This window comes from Tympanuchus pallidicinctus, unplaced genomic scaffold (genome assembly GCF_026119805.1).
Source record: "Tympanuchus pallidicinctus isolate F22 unplaced genomic scaffold, pur_lepc_1.0 scaffold5, whole genome shotgun sequence".
Lineage (NCBI taxonomy): Eukaryota > Metazoa > Chordata > Aves > Galliformes > Phasianidae > Tympanuchus > Tympanuchus pallidicinctus.
The window spans coordinates 29,759,583-29,780,368 of NW_026294769.1; the positions used below are offsets into that span (position 1 = coordinate 29,759,583).

The 20,786-nt window shown below is 38.0% G+C and overlaps 1 long non-coding RNA gene across 1 annotated transcript; it reads right to left on the bottom strand.

Moving 5' to 3' along the window:
* Positions 1–317: 317 nt before the first annotated feature.
* On the bottom strand, positions 318–4,587 carry LOC128091373 (uncharacterized). Its single transcript, XR_008211365.1, has 3 exons — positions 4,511–4,587; positions 3,049–3,116; positions 318–405 (listed from the first exon to the last, which is right to left on the bottom strand). It is a non-coding gene; the product is annotated as an uncharacterized LOC128091373 (long non-coding RNA).
* Between the last annotated feature and the right edge of the window lie 16,199 nt (positions 4,588–20,786).

Consider the following 20,786-nt stretch of genomic DNA (forward strand, 5'->3'; position numbering starts at 1 on the left):
TGCATCTTTCTACATTGTAATCAATCAGATCTGGGTTGCGACAGAAAGTGAGAACACATCAGTACACCTTTATGTTTGGATTTTCTTTTTAATATTCATGGAAATATTAAAAACAGATAAAATTGCTTGTTGGCTGTTGCAGACTGAACAAGAGGGAGGTAAATTATCTTATTCAAATGTGAATTTACTTGCTTCTTTTTGCTTTTGAGTACACTTGTTGATTTCCCCCGCCACATACACAAGAAAGGGAGTTAAAAAAAAGTATGAGATAGCTACTTTTAATGTGAAGCAACTCTTTAAATTTGAGAAAAAATAACTTACCCATGAATCAGTCCTTTTTCTTACCACAGTAGTATAGAATTTTATAACACACCTGTAGTTTCATTTGCATTCTCATATCCATTTCTACATAAAGAAAAATGAAAAAGACAGTTGTATGTTTAATATCTGTGCACTTCCAAATGTATTCTAAAATATCTAAGATATTTTTCCCTGAAAAAGTGAAAGATTCTTTGTTTGCAATACTTACACAAACAAGAGTAGTGATAAAAGATCTAGCTGTTAGGGACAGGTGATGTAAATCAACATCAAATCAGTCAATTTCACTGACTTCTGACTGGTTTTAAACTAGTTAGGTTTTTTTAACTGGCTTGACTAAAGAAATCTAGTTCTCTTAAAGTAGCTAACATGAGCATCAAGGTGAATTATTCCAGGTTTAAAAGTGTTTGAATAGTCTTTCTCCATCTATGATGTACATGTGGCCTGAGGGAAAGGGATGAAAAGCTGTAAGATGGAGCACAGCAAGTAAAACCAATAAAAGAAGCAGTATCTGTAGAATCGTATTACATTTATCTTCAAGATCTGTGAAGCCCACGAATCAGTGCAATAGTTGAAAAGTAATGTTAAGCTTAGGCAGACAAAGATGTTCTCTACAAAAAGAAACAGAATAAGTTTTTGATCGACAAGTTTATATGAAAAGCATTTTAGTTTTATTGCCTTGGGTGTAATGAATTTGTCCAGCCATTGGCTTTTTTAAGTTTTTATGACATAGCTGTTCCATAACATGTATCATATGAAATCTTAATAAAAAACATCTTGACATTTTATTAAAAGTTCCATATCTGGCTTTTAAAGGAAATTCAGCTTTTCCATTCACAAAAACTTCTTATCAATTTCACTTATCCTTTGTACACTTTTCGCTCTTTTACCACGTTTACCAGCTCTTTATTTTGAGTTAACATACAGTCAGCATTTTATCCAAGAAGATCCTGATAAGGAATAAAAATCTCTATCAAGATGCTTTAATCAACACTTAACTGCACACATTTCTGTTTGATCTCAGGAGCTGTGTTTGAAAACACCTTGTTTGGAGAACTGGCAGTGGAGACTGGGAGGATAACAAGTAAAAGTATTTTTATGTCAGAAGATCTGAACGAAAAGAACATTGACATGCTTAAGTGTCTTTTTTATTCTTTTCTTCCTCCTGTTCTTTTTCCCTTTATGGATAAAATTATTTTAAAATTCACCAATACTTCTTGTTCCACTGCCACAGCATTGTTCCCTTGGTATTAAAGAAGACTGATGTTAGCCAAAAAAAAAAAAAAAAAAAAAAGCACTCATTAGGAGTTGAAAGGAGATCTGCATGGTGCCAGACAGGGCTGCATCTGTCTAGCATGAGGTTGCTGTGCCATGCTCCATAGCATCTGGCACTGGCCCCTCAGAAAAGGGATAGTGGATTAGATGGATCATGGATGTAATCCACTTTGACAAGATCTATGTTTCTGTGGCTCAAGAAACATAATCCAATTACTCAAAGGAGCTGGCACACCATATTTAAAAACAGTCTCTTTTGTTCAGTTTCTGCATGAAGCAATATGATAAATACTGTACGTGTTGTATTTATGGAATTTATTAATAAGGAAAGCATTTTCTGACCTTATTTAAAATTCACTTTAATCATAAATTTGCATTTCTGATAGACTCTTGCTAAAAGATGAGAATGGCTAAAACATACCCCTGCCCCAAAGACTAAGTGTTGGACCATAATTTTAATGAATAAACTTTGCTAGCTTTGAAACCATAGACATAGAAAATTACATTCTGCATGGTCTTGATATGCTTTAAGACCCATATCCCTCTCCATGGCAAACTCTGAAATGCAGAAGAGGATCATGGTTGTTCACAATGTATAAAAAAGTTGAAAAATCCTTTTTGTTTTATACCTTCCTGCTTTTTTTTTTTTAAAATTATTTATTTTTTGAGGTCCTAGTATCATCTCACTCCTTATTTAACAGAGAAAAAAACTGAACAGCAAGTGGATTGTCTGGGATCCAACAAGGCATTCAGCCTGATTATAGTCTTTGTATGGTTTAGAAACAGAGAGAACTGTGTGGCCCTGCGTGTGGCAGGGGGTTGGAGATTCATGATCCTTGAGGTCCCTTCCAGCCCTGGTCATTCTGTGATTCTGTGATTCTGTGTGTGAATGCTCCAGTGTTTGATGGTGCACTGCAAACTGTGTGATTGTAGTGCAAACTGCAGCCTTAGAGCAGACACTGAGAATATCTCTGCCATCTACTGGGATAAGATGTCCAGCTACTTCATCAAATAAAATACGGATTGTCAAGCAAGTTTCTGGGAGAATAGCAAGGTGGTCACTAAGAAGAGAAAGAAAGAATAACAATGTAAGTGCTTCCCTGTTTTCCCTTTAGAATGTCAGAATAAGTAGTGAAGTATCAATCACTACTGGGTCAACCACCAGATCATCAGCTAGTTTAAGCCATACTTTTTTTAATGCTTTAAATCAGCCCTGAATTGGGCCCTTGATTCACTGACTGTTTTTCATTTTAAGTCATGGTATGTAATCTTACAATCCCAAAGTTACTCCCAAGTAGACTTACATATATCCAGTTATTTATTATCTCTATTCCACATACAAAATACATCATTCAGTTTGTTCTTTCACCTACACTGCCTGCTCTATTCTCACTTTTTCAGGATTAATTCTAAAGGAGTATTTCTCCTACATTTAAATTCCACATTAATCCTCACCTTTATCAGAAAGTTATAAACTTGTAGTCAGTTAAGAATGCCCAGCATAAGAGATGGTTTGAAACTTCCTATATATTTCAAGAGTAAAAGATGCATTATTAAATACAGTGTTATTAACAAGGATTTGCCAACTTAAAATGGTATTTTTTCTCACTTCTGAGGTATCCATTTTTTGTTACAATAAGTAATCACAAGTAAACACAAATAATAAAAATATAACAGTTGTACTGTGAAAAAAATATTTATCATTATTAAATACAGTCTGTAGTTAATTACAGTTTGCACAAGAGAAAAATATAGCTTAAGCAGCAAATCAAATACTTGTTTTTGGATATCCCATATGAGTCATTTAACTAACTGGGTACACACAGTTGATTATTTGCAATGTGTGGATCACAGTACTTGTTTGTTTGTACTCCCTGCAGTAATATCTTGCAATAAGGTGTTAAATTGATCTAACGAGTAGCCAAGGAGACATAGACCAAAGTTGAATCTCAAGGACTTCATTCTGTATGGAAGAGTTCTTTTCAACCTGCTTTTCAATCTTAAACCATTACACTATAAAGAATAATACAAGATGCTTTCCTCAAGGCTAGGAACATATTGTTTTAAGAACTCAGTTGGGTATTAGCTTCATGTTTTAGATGTAAATTCTTGCTGCTTCCATTAGACACTGAGGCAAACCACTCAAAAATATCCATAGCATCAATCGTTCAGTGCCTAATTCTGTTGGAATAACTCAAAACAGAAGCTGAGATATGCAGATAGCAGAAAGATCTGAGCTCCAGCAAAGTCCAAGCATTTTTGGAGATCTTTCTTCATTCATAAAGTCAAATAAATAAATCTAATAAGGCTACCTGCATTGGCACTACCTAGCTTTTTCCTACAACATAACCATTATTGTAGCTCTTGTTTCTCCATCAGGTTTCATTCTTAAGTTCAGAACAGGATATATCTAGGATATAACCATGATTCCTCAGTGTAAGGAAAAAAAATAAATAAATAAAAAAATAAAAAAATCCCAATTTGAAGCATCTATTCATTTCTAACTTAATATTCCTCAAAAACTTGGTATTTCATGAATAGACAACATTCAAAGATACCATGCATTCAGGCTTTGCACCGATTTGCTTCTCAAATTCATTTTCATTTATAAGATTGTATTGAAACCAGTTGGGCAGAAAAACATTGTTGGATTTGCGATGCAGCCAGAAAAACTTGATTTACATGAGACAAATCAAAGGCTGAACTATTAATTAGATCTCTCTCTTACTCCCTAGTCTCCTTTTGCAATTATCAGCTTTTCCTGAGCAAGCTGAAGTCATGCCTTCCGGATGCTCATTTTCTGAAGAAGTGCCTTGGCTTGGAAAGTGATAATTCTGCTCCATTCTATATTCTTTAGCCCCTATTCCTTTCTTTTTACATCTGTGTATCTAACTGGAGAACTTAACTTTGAGCTTACAGTCTTGTGTTGATCCATCCAACATGTCAATTCATTCTTGAGAGTCATCTTCAATCATTCTGTACTAATAGTTCTCTAGATAAGACAAAACATAAGAATATACAATTAGCTGTGGAAACTTTGACTGTATGTTCTTTAGACTTCCCATAACCCATCTCTTATTACTGTTAACAAATTCTACAGCAGTACCAGTGACAGAAATTTCATGGTGACTGGTAAGGATAATGCAGGTAAAACAGGAGGCATGCTATACAAAGTCTCCTACATATCTGGTATGCTTGTCTTCCCTGATTTTCATTAAAAATGTTGCCTGCAGGATCCTTTCGCCACTGGATACTTATAGGGAAGCACAAATAGCAATAAAAGTCAATGGTACTCATACATAATTGCCAAGAAAAGCCAGAGGGCATAGTGCCTATTTAAAACATCATAACACTGTGTATAGTATTAAAGGGAACTATAATCTAAAAAGCTATATACAAACACAGATTTCCTGTCTTAGCATGCTGGGAAAGTCTCCAAGGGAATCCCATCAGGAATAACTTTTGTTATGTTTTAATGCCTCATTCAGTTTGCAAATCCAACTGATAGAGGTGTTCAAAGGAATCGTTCCATTGTAATTCAATAGTCTTTTCTTATCATTAACCGAGATTGCTCCTTTGTTATTCAGCCAATATATCTTATCCCTATTGCCAACCACTGAATCTTCAATGCAAATCCAATGCTGCATTTATAGTCCAGGTCTAGTAGCTTAAGGTGGCTGCAGGACACAATAAAACAGTTCATGATGTTGTTCACCCTCTTATTTGTCCATGATAAATAATTATATCAACATAAAAAGGCTTTTCAGCCAATGGAATTCCAATGCTTTTTTGGCAAAGTTGTTTTCAACATCTTTACAAAAACTGAATTTCAAAACTGGAATTTGATTTCTCACCAAGACTTCTCAAAGCAATTTTTCAAACAGTTTTTGCAAGAAGCAAACTCAGCTAGTCAGACTTATCACTGCTGTATTTCAGGTGTGTGAAAGGCAAGCTGGTAAACAAGTTCATCCAGCAGAAAACTCAGCAGGGTAAAGGTGGGAAATATGCATGCACATATTGGGTTTCTGAATGTGAGCTGTCTCTGTTCTGGACAATTAGTACCTTGTAACAAATCTTCCTCTTTGGACTCACTCAGTCAGTAATAACCATCTCCTAGGGAGGTATAAGGAAGATGCGAAGAGCAAAATGGCTGGAAAAGAGAATTAGTTAGTGTTGAATTATGCATACCTGGAAGTTTTGGGTGTCACTTTGGTAAGAAAGAAAACAACAAAGACCTTTACCAAGGTATGAGTATATTTATAAGAACATAAAACAGTGAAAATCTCACCAAGAACTAGAGAGGGCATAACCATGTATTTGATGTCACACCTGTGATTAAATATATTTTTTTCCCCTCCCTCTTCCATTTTTAAAGAAGCAAGGTAGCACAGCTGTATGAGAAAAGGAAAGAAGCAGAGTAATTTAAAGCAGTGTGACTAAATGAACTTGACAGCAATCCAGAGAAGCTGATATGAGCAGGGAGACCAGAGGCTCTGATGGCTGCAGGCTCTGCGGCTGCCGAGGTGAGTTATCTATCAGCTGAACAAGACAGTTTTAATGGATAGCTTATAATGAGTGCACTGCCAAAATTTTGTGGGTGGGACAAGGAAGTGCTTGAGGCGCTAATGCTCTATTATATCTTCTGTTGGATTCAGCATGAGCAGCAGAGGGCTGGGGGTAGTCACCAGCCAGGCATGCCCTTCCCTGAGGCTGAGGTCAGACACGCTCACTTAATTATCAGCAGATGAGCATGATGAGCAGGAATCGCCCATAAATTCTCGTCTTTGGCCCAGTTCCACTATTAATGTCACCAGTAATCGTTTTCCCATTGAGGGAAAAGATTAGTCCATCATAAAGCCCTTCAAAAACCTGTTCTATGTGTATGGCTGTTGTCTGACTGATCGTGGCAAGCAAGCTCTGACTAGGCTTTTAATTCTGAATAGACCAAAGAAGCACCCAAAACAAGCACTGCAAGAACAAGGAGTTTTTGCCACATATATCTTTCAGATCAGACAAGAACAGACTTACTTCAGACTACACTGTAATCTTCCTTCAGCACAGTGGCTTTTTGTGTTAAATGCAGTTTTATATTTTGCTTTCTGTGCTAATAAAATACAGCAGCTGAGTACATATTTTAGTGAGAACAATGTTCAAATAATACTAACACTTTTTTTCCTCTTTAAAAGATACATGTTGTTGTAGTGATGACATTTCAATAATACACTTATTGTGAAAGCTACAAAAGTCACTGGTGTGCATTTCTGCTGTAGTGGCCTAACTTTTGAGTCTGTAACAATTTTTGTTTTATATCAAGTATAAAAAGTTGCCTAAAACAGAACACACTTTCTCCCTATTCACAGTATCTGTGAACCTGCTAGTTTTTTCCTGGTTTATAAAGAGAGATTATTTCACACCAAATCCCAGTCAGTTATTATTTTTATAGTCTCTTTGCAGCCTTCTGAAGATAGGGAGATAACTAATTTATTATCTTCTTACCCCCTCAGAGAAAAAAAAAAAAAAGAAAGAAAAAAAGAAAGGTCCATTTTACTCCCTAAACTGTTTTCCAGCAACATTCTTTGCAGCAGCTACCAGTTACAGTTATTCCTATACCATGTAATTTCCATAGCAACAGTGCTTAACGTGAGGAACAAAGCCTTAATTGGCTGAACGTTCTACAATAGATTACGAATGTTTAAAGAAAGGAAGAAACCTGTTGCAAGTAATTTTCTAAATCTGTAAATCATCCTCGAAACTTCATTAAATTTTTCCAGGAAAGTACACGACATGCAGAAAGTGTCCCTGTTATAGCAGGAAACACAGGCTGTATGCATTTTTGCTCACATTAATTTATAATACATTTCATTTTCAGAATGGCTTCTGCAGCACTCTATCTACTTATATGATCACATTTTTTAAAAAAAGCCAGTTTGTATTAACAAAGATTATTTCTTGCTCACAACTAACTTTGACAGAAATCAGTACTAATATTGATACACCAGAGCAAAATTTCAGCTTCTGAAGGCATTCTTGCCATTCACATTATGGTTATTTCAATTAAAGCAAATAAATAAATAAAGGACTTCTTACACCAGTAGGCCTTCTAACATTGTCATGAGGGACCCACAGTTTCAGCTTTTCAGCAATATGTGAGCAGGGCCACCACAGTGCATACTTGGTCCAGGCTAGGAAAGTAAAATGATTACATAGCAACTTTACTCATTTCTAGGAATATCACCAGTAAAGCACATAATTCCACTTTCTTGGTAATTGTCATGGCATTTTTACATAGCTTGAAGGCTCAGAGACTTCTTTTCCTCTGTAGATGAGCAGGCCATCATTAGGACTTAGTAGGAACGTGATACAGCAGGAAGAGTTGTTAATGTGGCCAGCAGAAGCCTGTTGCAACTGAAAAAGTGAGGCTGAATTGTAACTTCGGTAATGAATTGTCATTATTTCCACTGCTGAAATCTCTGGACTGATTATTTGTCTTTACTACTACTATTCCACTTAACATGTGTATACCTTTCTTTGATTCCCCAAAGTGTGACTGTTACTACATGTTGAGGGCTTTTCTCAGGAATCTCTCTAATTTCCCTTGTTTTTTCCCCTATTCCTGATACAATCACTGACTTGTTTCCACCTGTGATCTCAGAGGAAGCAGACAAGCTACTCCCGTCCTCAGAGCCACGAGATACAGGAAGAGTCACGACGACCTCGTTTGGGTATCACAAGTTGCTCCTCTAGACACTTGCTTATAGAACAGGATGTTCTTCAGCCATTTACATCATCACAAGAGGTAGCAGAGATGAATAGGAAACTTCTTACTCTCAATACACACCCACACAGGGCAAGAAACATCTCTTAAGCAAACATGACTCAGAAGGCCAAGAAATAAAAAATACTATACTATTTCATTGCATAAAGCAGTAGCACAGGGGCAATATTTATTCACTCCTCAAATTAGAGTCATATTAGGTTTTATGGTGAAATACAAGCAAAATAAGTTTTTCCTCTTAATGTTCTGTAGTGGAGTCAAGAACCTGAGAACTTGTTAGAGAGGAGCCAGAAAAGCACCTTTTCCGAGCAGTCTGAAGGAGATGCATGTGCACATCTTATTATAATAAGATTGGTGCATGTACTTAGTACATACTGCCATGCAGAGACCCGAGGTTTGGCTTCCAAGAACGTTGGATAGCCTCTTACAGCAAACAGTAGAAACTAAAACTGCTAAACTGGAAAGCAAGCAGAACAAAATTAAAAGAAGTCATTGCCAGTGGGTTTCAACAATGAATATAAGACTTGGCTGTGACAGCTCTGACTTTAAAGCTACATCTATAGGGTTTTTTATATTGTACCTCGCAGGCTCTCCACTTTCGTTCGCATTGAGTTACATTATCTTGATTCATCTGCCACCTGTAACCATTCTTATCTCTAGGGTGCATTTTTGTTCCTTAAACAATCCTTTCTATAAAGTTAACCAAATACCCATAAAACTACCTCTTAAAAAACACAGAAACCCTCAATAGCAACCATTCAAACCAGTACCATTCTCTTTACATTTGTCTAACCTGACTGCTACAATATGTTTATTTTATGAAAGGAGATGCTTGGCTTGCGGATGTCTAGTCAATGCCAACGTCAATAGAAAAATGCTTTCTCTAAACTCTGACATTTGGATTTCAAATACCAAGATGTTCAAAATTCAGTATTAATGTTCATGTATTTCTGTCACGTAACCCTTTGTCCAACAAAACAGCTGCTAGCCCCATTACAGGACTACCAAGATGTCATGGTTTTATGTTTTTTGGTTTTCAGTATTCCATATCATAATATCATGTAGTGCTCTGAGAGTTAAAGTGTTAATGCCCCAATTCCAGTTACCTATCCCTATACATTACGGAAGTTATGGGATCTGGCCCTTCCGAGTGGGGCAGTCTCTCTTACTGCCTTGCAGTGGGTGCTGGAGGGTGCTTTCCTAACTGTTCCAAGCTTTTCAGTTTTGACTCGGTCTCAGGAACTCTCTCTCCCTCCTATCTTATTTGATTTATTTGTCTCAGTTTCAGTATACTTGGAACCGTATACCCCAGGGGTGGAAACACAGCCTGATCATTTGCCATGGGTCGATCCAAACTGTATTGGAACAGGGCAGTGCTCCTGAGCACCAGCAGTACGTTGATGATATTGCTGTGTGGGGCGATACAGCAGAAGAAGTCTTCAAGAAAGGAGAGCGAATAATCCAAATTCTTCTGAAAGGAGAATCAAGCCAATTTGCAGAGGTAAAAGATGTCCAACTGGCCTTAGACTTTGCTAAACGGGAAAGGTGGCCAATGCTTTATCTTTATGCTGACTCATGGATGGTGGCAAATGCCTTGTGGGGGTGGTTACTGCAGTGGGAGCAAAATAACTGGCCTATTTGGGCCGCTGAACTGTGGAAAGACATTGTTACCCAAATAAAGGATATGTTTGTAAAGGCACACCTTGTAGATGCTTATGTGCCCAAGAGTTGGGCTACAGAAGATCAGCAAAATAACCATCAGATAGAGCTGCCAAAATTGAGATGGCTCAAATAGACCTGGACTGACAGAACAAGGGTGAATTATTTCTACCTTGGTGGGCCCATGAGACCTCGGGCCATCAAGGAAGAGATGCAATGTATAAGTGGGCTAGAGACCAAGGGGCGGATTTAACTATGGATGCTACTGCACAGGTTATTCATGACTATGAAACATGTGCCATAATCAAACAAGCCAAGAGGATGAAACCTCTCTGGGAAGAAGGGTGATGGCAGAGGTATAAATATGGGAGGGCGTGGCAAGTTGATTATATCACCTTGCCATGATCTCGCAGTGGTAAGTATTATGTGCTTGCCATGGTGGAGGCAACCACTGGGTGGCTTAAAACATATGCAGTACCCCATCTACCACCCAAAACACCATATTAGGTCCTGACAAACAAGTCCTATGGCAACATGACACCCCAGAAAGAATTGAGTCAGAAAATGGGACTCAATTCAAAAATTCTCATGTAACTACTTGGGCCAAAGATCATTGCATTGAGTGGATTTACCATATTCCCTACCATGCACCAGCCTCTATTAAAACTGAATGATAAAAAGTGTTGTTAAATCTATGCTGAAATCAGTGGGTGGCGGAACATTTAAGCACTGGGAGAAGCTTTTGGCAGAAGCCAGCTGGTTAGTCAATACCAGAGGATCTATCAGTCATGATGGTCCTACCCAATTGTCATGGTTTTATGTTTTTGTTTTTGGGTTTCAGCATTCCACATCAAAAATCATGTAGTGCACAGGGCATTAAAGTGTTAATGCCCCAATCCCAGGTACCTATCCCTGTACATTACAGAAGTCACGGGATCTGGCCCTTCCAGGTGGGGGGGCGCTCTCTTACTGCCTTGCAGTGGGTGCTGGAGGGTGCTTTCCTAGCTGTTCCAAGCTTTTCAGGTTTGACTCGGTCCTGGGAACTCCTTTTCTCTCATCTTGTCTGATTTATTAGTCTCAATTTCAATTAAATTGTATTATATTGTGTTATCTTGTATTCTGATATCATAGTAAAATAAGTTTTCCTCCATAGACTGTTGCCACTGTTCTTTTCCTCCCTCCCTTCCTTCCCATTTTGTGGGGGGCGGGGGGAGGGCAGAGGCCTACTGCCCCCCTGTCACAGGCGTAGATTGATCTAGTCAACTCCATGACACCAATCCAGCTCCCTGCATACCATAGAGGGAGATAAAGTCCCTGTAGTACATGTAAAGAGCATGTTGGGAAAAGCAGTTTGGGTTCTTCCCGTTTCTGGAAAGGGCAAACCTCTCCGTGGTACTGTTTTTGCCCAGGGACCTGGGTCCACTTGGTGGGTAATGCACAAAAACGGGGATGTTCAATGTGTACCACAAGGAAACTTGATGTTGGGGGAGTGCAGTCAGTAATTCTATGTATATATATGTATATAGATGTGTGTGTAATGCATTTTAATCATTGTTTGTTTGTTTGTATATATATATATATGTATATGTTAAGCATGATGTAGTGATGTAGAATAAGGGGTGGAATGTCATGGGTTTGTGATTTTTGGTTTTTGGTATTCCACATCATAATATCACGTAGTGCACTGGGAGTTAAAGTGTTAATGCCCCAATCCCAGGTACCTATCCCTGTACATTACAGAAGTCACAGCATCTGGCCCTTCCGAGTGGGCCAGTCTCTCTTACTGCCTTGCAGTGGGTGCTGGAGGGTGCTTTCCTAGCCATTCCAAGCTTTTCAGGTTTGACTCGATCTCAGAAACTCTCTCTCTCTCCTATCCTATTTGATTGATTAATTTTTGAGTCTCAATTTCAATTAGGTTGTATTAATTGTGTTATCTGGCATTCCCATATCACAGTTAGTAAAATAAGTTTTCCTCCATAAATCATTGCCATTGTTTTTCTTCCTTCCTTGAGTCCAGCTCCCATCTCCATATCCCTTTTCTCTTTCCCATTTTGTGGGTCCAGGGGGGGCCCAGGGGCCTACTGCCCCCCTGTCATGGGCATAGATTGATCTAGTTAACTCCGTGACATAGTATTCTCTTTTACCATATTTTTTAGTAATTATTTGATATTCCAGTGCATCTTAAAAAGCCACCTGAGTGAATCAAATAAGTTTCTTTCACTTTCTCTGCGTGATGCTCTATGTGCTGTCAGGTCCCAAATAGCTCCTCTTACATGGCTCTATATGTATATGCACTTAGATGGGGCTCCTGAACCACAAGAATGCAATGAGAGTGCAGACACTGTCATTTTGGAGAGACATTCTTGATCTCTGATGATTGCGAGGAGGGTCAGGGTGTGGTTAGGTTAAGGGAGAGCACAACAGTACATACAGGATGACAGGGAACAGACAAGAAAAGAGAGCAGTCTACTTGGGGAGCACATCTTCTCTCTGCCCACCCTGACAGTTCATCAGGAAAGGAGCAAGAGAGATGTAGGAGGATCACTTTTCCAAGAATCTCCTGAGCAGGTCTGCCATGGAGGCCTATGCTGACATCAGCTCATGGTCAGGGAGAAATTGTCAGCATGACAAAAAGCTGAAAATTAGAACGAGATTAGGGAAAAAGAGGAGAAGCCTGAAATAGCATACAGACAAGTGAAACTGCATACGGACAAAGCAGTAAAGAAAATATTTGTTATGTAACATGACGGATCTCCTTAGACTTCTCTCTCTGTGAAGATCAGTAATATATTGAAGACAGAAAATAGGATTCACATCAAAACATCTTCCATTTTTCTTTTTTTTTTTTTTTAAACCAAAATCTTTTCTACTTCTTACCTACTGCACAGTAAATGAGTTCCCTAAAGACAGAGGAGGGAAAGAACAAAGAAATAACCATAGCCAAGCAAATGGTATGAACTATTATTGATATTTCATAAAGGAAAAGGGACAGTTAAGGTAGAGATCCTTTGTTACTGGTTTTCAGGAAAAGAGAAAAAAGAAAGAAAGAGAGAGAGAAAAATCAGTCTGAACCAGAACAAGTTTTCTATCATTTTATTCAACTGGCTCAGTTAAGTTTTTCAGGTTTCAGCTCAAGAAATGTGAAATAAGTTATTTTGTCCAGTGCATATGTGAACATGCCCAAACATACCCCATTTGTATGCCTGGTGTACCTACATGTGGCACCACAACACTGGTAACTGAATAGCTATAAAATGCAGACTCAGGGCTTGCAACCTAAATAGAAAAGACAAAAAATGAAGGGAATGAGATTTCTCTTGGAAAATTCCCTGAGCAAAAAGCAGATGAAAGCTAGGAACTGATTGGTAAGAAGTATCTTTGCTTGACCTCTTCATATTCTTCTGTAAGCATTCTTCTCTGCACTAAAGACAGGATATGGACTACATGGACCTTTGGTTCAATCCAGCACAGCCATTCTCCTCCAATTATCTAATTCCTCTTTCCATCTCTGTTTCTGACTGTTTCTGGCTCTTTAATGCTAACCAGTAGAAACTAGAAGGAAACTAGATGTTTAGGAATTCTGTCCTCTCTTACTGCTTTATTTCAGACAACTACATTTGAAAATTTTGGCCTGAACATTTCACATTAGTAGACTGCTAGTAAGGATTCAGGTTGCCAGTGCATGAAAGTCAGTATCTATGGTTTAGTCATGTGATGAAAAAAATGAAGTAGCACAGTGCATGCACATTACAATATACTTGCTGATTTTCAAAGTTCAGCACATTTCAGTCATATAAAAATTGTGATTTTTAACAAATGGCTAGGGAGTGAGTAGTGAGCTCTTCCTGGCAAGAGAGCCAAGTGCATTGATGTTATTGTTGAGAGGTGAGTTTGTTACCTGCAGGAGTTCTGAAAACTTTTTTTTCACTTCGTAATTCACTTTTTTGACCTTACTGTGTGATTTAGTCGGTGTCCTCACCTTTTAGTTTCTGCTGGAATCCCTTACCACAAGCTATTGCTTTCAAGCAATGAGTGAGCTGAGAAGTGGTAACAAGATAGCTGTGTTCAGTGACACATTGTCCTTGTCTATCTCTGCTCCCTTTGACACTGGAGAATGTTTTGTCATTGACAATAGCAGAGCAATTTGGTTCACTGCTTACTCTCTGAATGGGACTGTCCTCATCATTTCTCATCCCAGCCTACATCTCCCTCTGGCCGGACCAACAGTAAAATACTCTGTAAAATCCCAGTTCCCTGCAATACCCCAGGCTGTCCTGTCCTGCCTCCAAGGGACTGGCAGCTCCCGCTTCACGCTACTGCTTTTCTCTGCTCCCAGCACAGTGGGATTCAATTCTGCACACCAAGGGCTGCTCAGATCAGAGAAGGAATCCTTCACCAAGCCAGGTAGAAAACTCTCAAATTTCCTTTCCAACCAAAGCCTTGGACTCACCAAATCGTCAGCTGCTTGTTGACATTCCTCTCAAGAATATGTAAGGTTTTTAACACATAATGATACAATTAGTTCTCAGTAGATCATCCTATCACCATTACCTGTTTTCTATATCTGTGCTTCTCTCTACACTTTCCTTCCTTAATACTTTTTAAAAAGTCTGAGAACAATAATGAATAGCTAAAGGTCACCACTTTCACCCCAGCAGAACCAAGTGCGCAAACTTGAAGAGAACGTATCTGAGAAAAAAAAAGTAAGAATTTCAAGTAAAGATCTCTCATTCCTTTGTTGTTGCTTTCGGAAGAAATTTTATTAGAATAAACTGAGTTGTAAGGCATGGCCTTGGGGGTGGAGCATTGAAGGTAAGGCTGTGCAACTATTTCTTGGTGCTGGATAAGGGCAATATTAAATAAGACTAATGAGCTTGAGTGAGTCAAATGACCTTTCCTCATTTGCTACAAACAGCTTTGTTCCTATGATTCAGTTGGTTGCTCAGTAAAGGTTGTGCAGCTCATTTGCTGTATATTTTTTACTCCAGAAATTAATAAATGAGGCCACAGTGTTCTGTATCTATTTGGTGGCCCACTGGTATGCAACTTTAGCTACCTAAGTATTTGGATGAGGGCTTGCATTTCCAAAGCCACTGAGTAACACTATAAAGAGTGATAAAGCCATTTGGGAGTGTCAAGCACACCTTCAAACAGCTTGTTCCACAGGTCATTGCATGCCCCCAGCACCCCGTTTTCAAAAGAAAAATGTTGTATAGCAATACACTGCTAAAGAATACAGTAACTGGCTTTCACAGAGTTGTGTGTTTTTTTCAATGTTGTATTTATTTATTTTTACAAAACATGTTGCAAACAGGAAGAAAAGGTATATATTTATGCTCTGAATGTGTGAATTGAATGTGACTGACTTAAAAAATCATCCCAAAAAATTAGGAGATGGAAAAGATTTCTAACAAGTTGCTAATCTGCCTCCACTTCTCCCAAGACAGAGAAAATGCCTACATTTTCATCTAATATTTTATTTCAAAGTACAGTTCAATGTTCTTCATCATACGTAAATGTCATTTTTGTGTGTCTTGAGGAGAAGGAAAAGAATGAGGTCGTATGTTTTTGTACGTAATTTCTCTTTTAACAAGTTTTGCTTTGTGCTATCCTCCAAGTGCACTTCTCAACACCTTAGCATCCTGATTCTTCAATCTCTGTTCCAGCTGCCACCTGCCCTACACTTACAGATGTCCTTTCGCTAGAAAGGAGAATAGGATATGTGAAGGACAGGGAAGAGTGTCCATGAAAGTCCTACCTTTGCAAAAAAAAAAAAAAACTGGGCTCCAGTGGTTCTGAAGTTTCATCCTGTTTAGATGCAGCTATTCTCAAAGGATTGTGATGAAGAGAAGGGATTTGACGTCTGAGAAGGTTTGACAAGCTGTAATTGCTTTCTAATCCCTTAACAATACATACTTAAAATTATGCATATGTTTAAGTCCTTTGCTAGATTGGGGCTACAGTTCAGAATAAAGCAAATGGCTCAGAAGGATGTCTCTATAGATGAGGACATTAACCTACGTAAGCTAGAATAGTCATGCCTCAAGACCTAATAGTGCACATCTGTCTCCTCTATTCCTTACTGTTTCCTGTCCAAAATTTAAAACCTACTCTCAGGAGGCCTTTTTTTTTTGCCCTAAAATGGCTTCTTTTATAAATAATACCAGAAATCCCTGCCATACCATGTATATGCTACAGTGATACATATCTTTTGTTTCCCTTCCCTTGGTTACCAGTACTGGCTTTTACTTTCAGTAATGCTGCTCTCTCCTTCAGATGACAGTGATGTAAATGGATATATGCCCTAAAAGAATAAATAATAGTACTGACACATAGCATCTGATTGACAGAAACTTTTTAAGTTCTGTCATATGGCTGGCATGTCACTTCATGATCAAATTCTTCTCCTGCCAGTTAAAATTACCTTGATGCCTCATGTGAATTTTAGCCTCTCCATTGGACTACAGCTTTATTTACCAAATATACTATGCATTTCATATGTTTAAGATCATACTGGGAAATCTCCATGCTTGCTTGACTTCTCTCATATTTGTGTCAGATCTACCTTCAGAATAACACACTTCTACTGGTCCACAGGCTCATCTGCAAGTCATATGGAAACAAGCAGAGTGGGAGCAGCTCAACACACATTAGAATCAAGGCCCTTCAGAATTTTTATTGATAGAAAATACCCACCAGCTTCTAGAGGCACTGTTTGTTACTTAAGCGCATGTCTAAATGCAGAATCCTGACGTGAACCTGCTGAAGATATTTAGAGAAACTTCCTCGCAATATCATCATATCTCAACCAGGTCAAGGAAGATGTAACTTCAGAAAATCTACAGGTCAGTGCGGAAGAAAGCAGCAAGGAGAAAAAAGAAGCATTCCTGCCCAAGGAAAACATGTTCCCCCTTACAGATTTGGTATGTAGGAACTGAAGAACTGTACCCCCCTTTCCTCTCACATTAATTTTGAGAGGCACATCACAGCTCAACAGTCACCACTGGAGAGATGGAAAGAAAGCAAGTGGACAAGAGGCAAAGAGGCATTTGCAGATAGGCATGAAGCAATGGAGGGCTGGTAGAGTTAGAAGACAAACTGTTGCAGAGGGAGTTCCCATTGCCAAAACATCCATGTTGAGACTGAGAGGGGTGAGAAGGTCAATGCCACACATGGCAAGAAGGCAGCACTGTAGAAGGCAGTGTCTGAACAAACTGAAGGAATAAGGGGATGGCAGTGATGTGGTGGCTATAGTTTGCATATTAGAGAAAGTAGACAGCACTGATCAGAAAACACAGTATTTAGAGTGCTGGAATTGATAATATCAAAAGAAGAAAAACAAATCAGAGTTGAAAGGAGACAAAGGGATCATTTTAGTATTGGACAAAGAAAAGCACTGATCAGTACACAGCACTGAGCTTAGGTAGACCACCAGATGGGATATCACAGAACTAGAATGATATTCCTATTTATTTCTGCTCACTGTAGAAATACCATATATTCGTTAAGTTGCTTCTTAATCTCATTCGCTTATTATTTTTCCATCTAATTACAAGATATGAAAATTTGAATTAGTAGAATATTTATGCATTACAGATTTATTTATTCAAGGTTTGCTACAGCAAGCTGCAAAGGAATTATTCAAAAAATTTGAAGTGAAACATTGATTAAGGATTCCTTGGGAAATAAAGTCATGACTTAAGGGAACAAAATCCACTTTGGGGAATCTCTCAAGAGCATTCAGTCATCAAATTTATTAAAATCTGACTCAGATTCAATAAAGCTTTTTTGAAATGAGCACACCTGTTCTGGAGCAGAAAATTTTGAAGATTGTTCCACTTACAAGGAATTCTGGCAAATGCTCTATATTTAATATTTCTCCCATTTTGGCATACTGATATAAAAAGTAACACCATTACTTCTCAGAATTTTATGTTTCTTCTGCTGCTGATTACTCAAATGAAGTCACCCTTCTCTGTAATGGCAATAATTTTACTAGAACTATATTTGATGCTATGAATAACAGGTAATTAGTCACAGAAGATGATCAACTCTCAAAAAGCAAAGTGTTTTCATTCAGAGACTCCTCTCTGAGGAAAGAATGACAATAGAAGATATAAGTTGATAGACATATATATCCTTTCATTGTGAAAGTATGTGTGATGTTCTGGAAACATCCATTTGTATGAGCCATACAGTATTCAAAAACTGACTAACTCTTTTAAGGAATAATTAGCAAAACATGAGGAAATATGATAATAAAATAATTAATTTATAAACATCAGTTTTTATCAGCTTCAACACATGAAACATATGAGAAACAAATGATAGAAGAAAAGAAATAGTAAAATACTATTTTTCAGATAAAAGCATGCTTTATTTACACAAAGAATGGAGAAATCTCAAACCATTCTCGGAAAACATTCATGTTAATAACATTTATCCTTAAGAGGTGGAGAAGATGATTAAAAAACATGGAAACCTGCCACTAGGAATGTTATCTTTTGTGGCAGCCCAGCCACATCCCTCCCTGTTCCTTGCAGGCCACTGGCCCATGGTCAGTCATTGTCCATATCATCTGAGTGTCATCATTCTCCCACTTCAGATAGCAAGTGCAAAGTAGTCTAGCACCTAACACACCACACACCTGAACATGCAGCCCAGTCCCTCTCAACAGATTCTATTACCTAAGGCAACAGTGGAGCACTCTTCCAAGTAAGAGATTTAATTTCCATTTTAACCAGTGTAAGACTTCCACCGACAAAATTCTTCCCCTCCCCAGGCTGACTCCTGCAGACATTCTCAGTACAACCATCTGGTAAGTGGGTTTTTCTTTATCTTTTTGGGAGCTTTCTAACCCTCTCCCAACAGGTGGTGTCAGGGAATCTGTCCTATCACAATTACCCCTAATTACCTCTCTTCTCATCTAGTCCAAGTTAATTAAGGAGAATTATTCTTTTGAAATGCAATACCCATGTGAAAAAATGTTGCAGGATCAGGTCAAAGCTTGAGACATCAAAAAGCAAAACAGATTTGTACTGCATCAGGGCTATAACAGTTCTTTGAAACAATAAGCACTTTACAGAGAAATAGATGCTTTACCTTCCTGGTTGAGATAGTAAGAAAGCTCTACTGAAGTCAAAGCAGTAAATATTTTTTGAAATTCTAATAAGTACTTTCATAGCAAGTTTTACAAATTGATTTCATTTTCTAGAACACTGCAGGCTATTGAGTTCGTTGTTTTTGAGTAAAAAAGAGTTAAGTGTGACAGTACTACAGAACCTCCGTTATAATACTGACAATGATGGTTTGACTCCACTGCACTCCTCGTACTGTGGACAAATACTGAGTTGTTTGCTTGCCTGTTCTGTGCTGACAGTGCATCTGAGATTTGCAAATATAAAGGGCCTAAATCCTCTCCGAGTGAAATCACCATTGACTTCCACAGTCACAAGAGAAGTCTTCATAAAAAGATTTTTAAAAAACCTCTTTATGAAACCTCTTCTGCATTCTTGAAAGCTATCCAGTTATTTCCCAATCCCAGACTGTATAACAGCAAGCATAAGTGTTATCTCATCTTACAAAACAGCTCCTTTTTTCATGGATTAGTGGGCATGGGGGTGACAGATTGATAGCTGGACTAGATGATCTTAGAGGTCTTTTTCAACTTTAATCATTGTATGATTCTTTTTTTTTTTTTTTTAAGTGCAGAGCTACATACCAAATACTATTTCTGATACCACATGGCAAAGTGAATTTGGATTTTGACCAATAACAACTGGTCAACCTGACAGATGCAGGTCTCCTTTAAAGGTATTAGCTCATCTGAACAATGAAATGCAATCCATCAGAAGCTAAACTAATACTATTGAATTCACATATGACATAAAATACAGATAACTAGGTATCATTTTAACAATGTGGATGAATGGAACCATTATCACGTAGATCAAATTATCCTGTATTTGCATTCTTTGTTAAATCACATCTAACTCAGTCTGATGTAGAAGAGAGATGTTCCTTCCTTCCATTAATTAATTATTTTGCAGAGCTTTCTCTTCTGCCACATGTCCTGCTGACCCACACAAATTGAGGGATTCCCATACTCCTGATTCAGCGCAGCTACTAATTAGATGCGAGAGGTGGATTTCTCAATGTGCAATCATCTCTATGATCCCTGCCCACCTAGGGGAACTGCAGTCCCAAGTCTCCTCAAACCTTTATGTGGAATGCCAAAGAGGATTCTAATCTGCCACTTTATCCAGCCTTGCTGTCATAAAAAGGGGCTGTGCTTGTGACAGTGTTATAAACTGCTGCAGAAGAAAGAAAAAACCAACTTTTGCAAAGTCTAGTCCAGGACAACTGGTGAATACTAGAAATCTGCTTCTATAAACCTATCAGTTCTGTTGTACTGGTTTTATTTACTACTACTTCCTTTCCTATACTAGAAAAAATATCTCTGAATTTTGGTTATCCTTCTATCATCACTAGCAACAACAGAATTTTTGGTGTTATTAATTTCTGAAGAAATGTTGTGGAGAAGCCATAGGAGAGAACTCTAAGCAAACTGCTATTGGTTTGCCTGGCCACATTAGAACATAAATCAATTATTTCTCTTATGGAAGAGGTCTCAGAGGACAAAATAATGCAAGATCTGAATGGCATCTTGGCTGGTTTATCTGTATCTCTGACAGCTGACAGGAAAATTGAAAATTTCATTTAAGGAAAGAAAGGATTCACTCAGTTCATCCACAGTGAT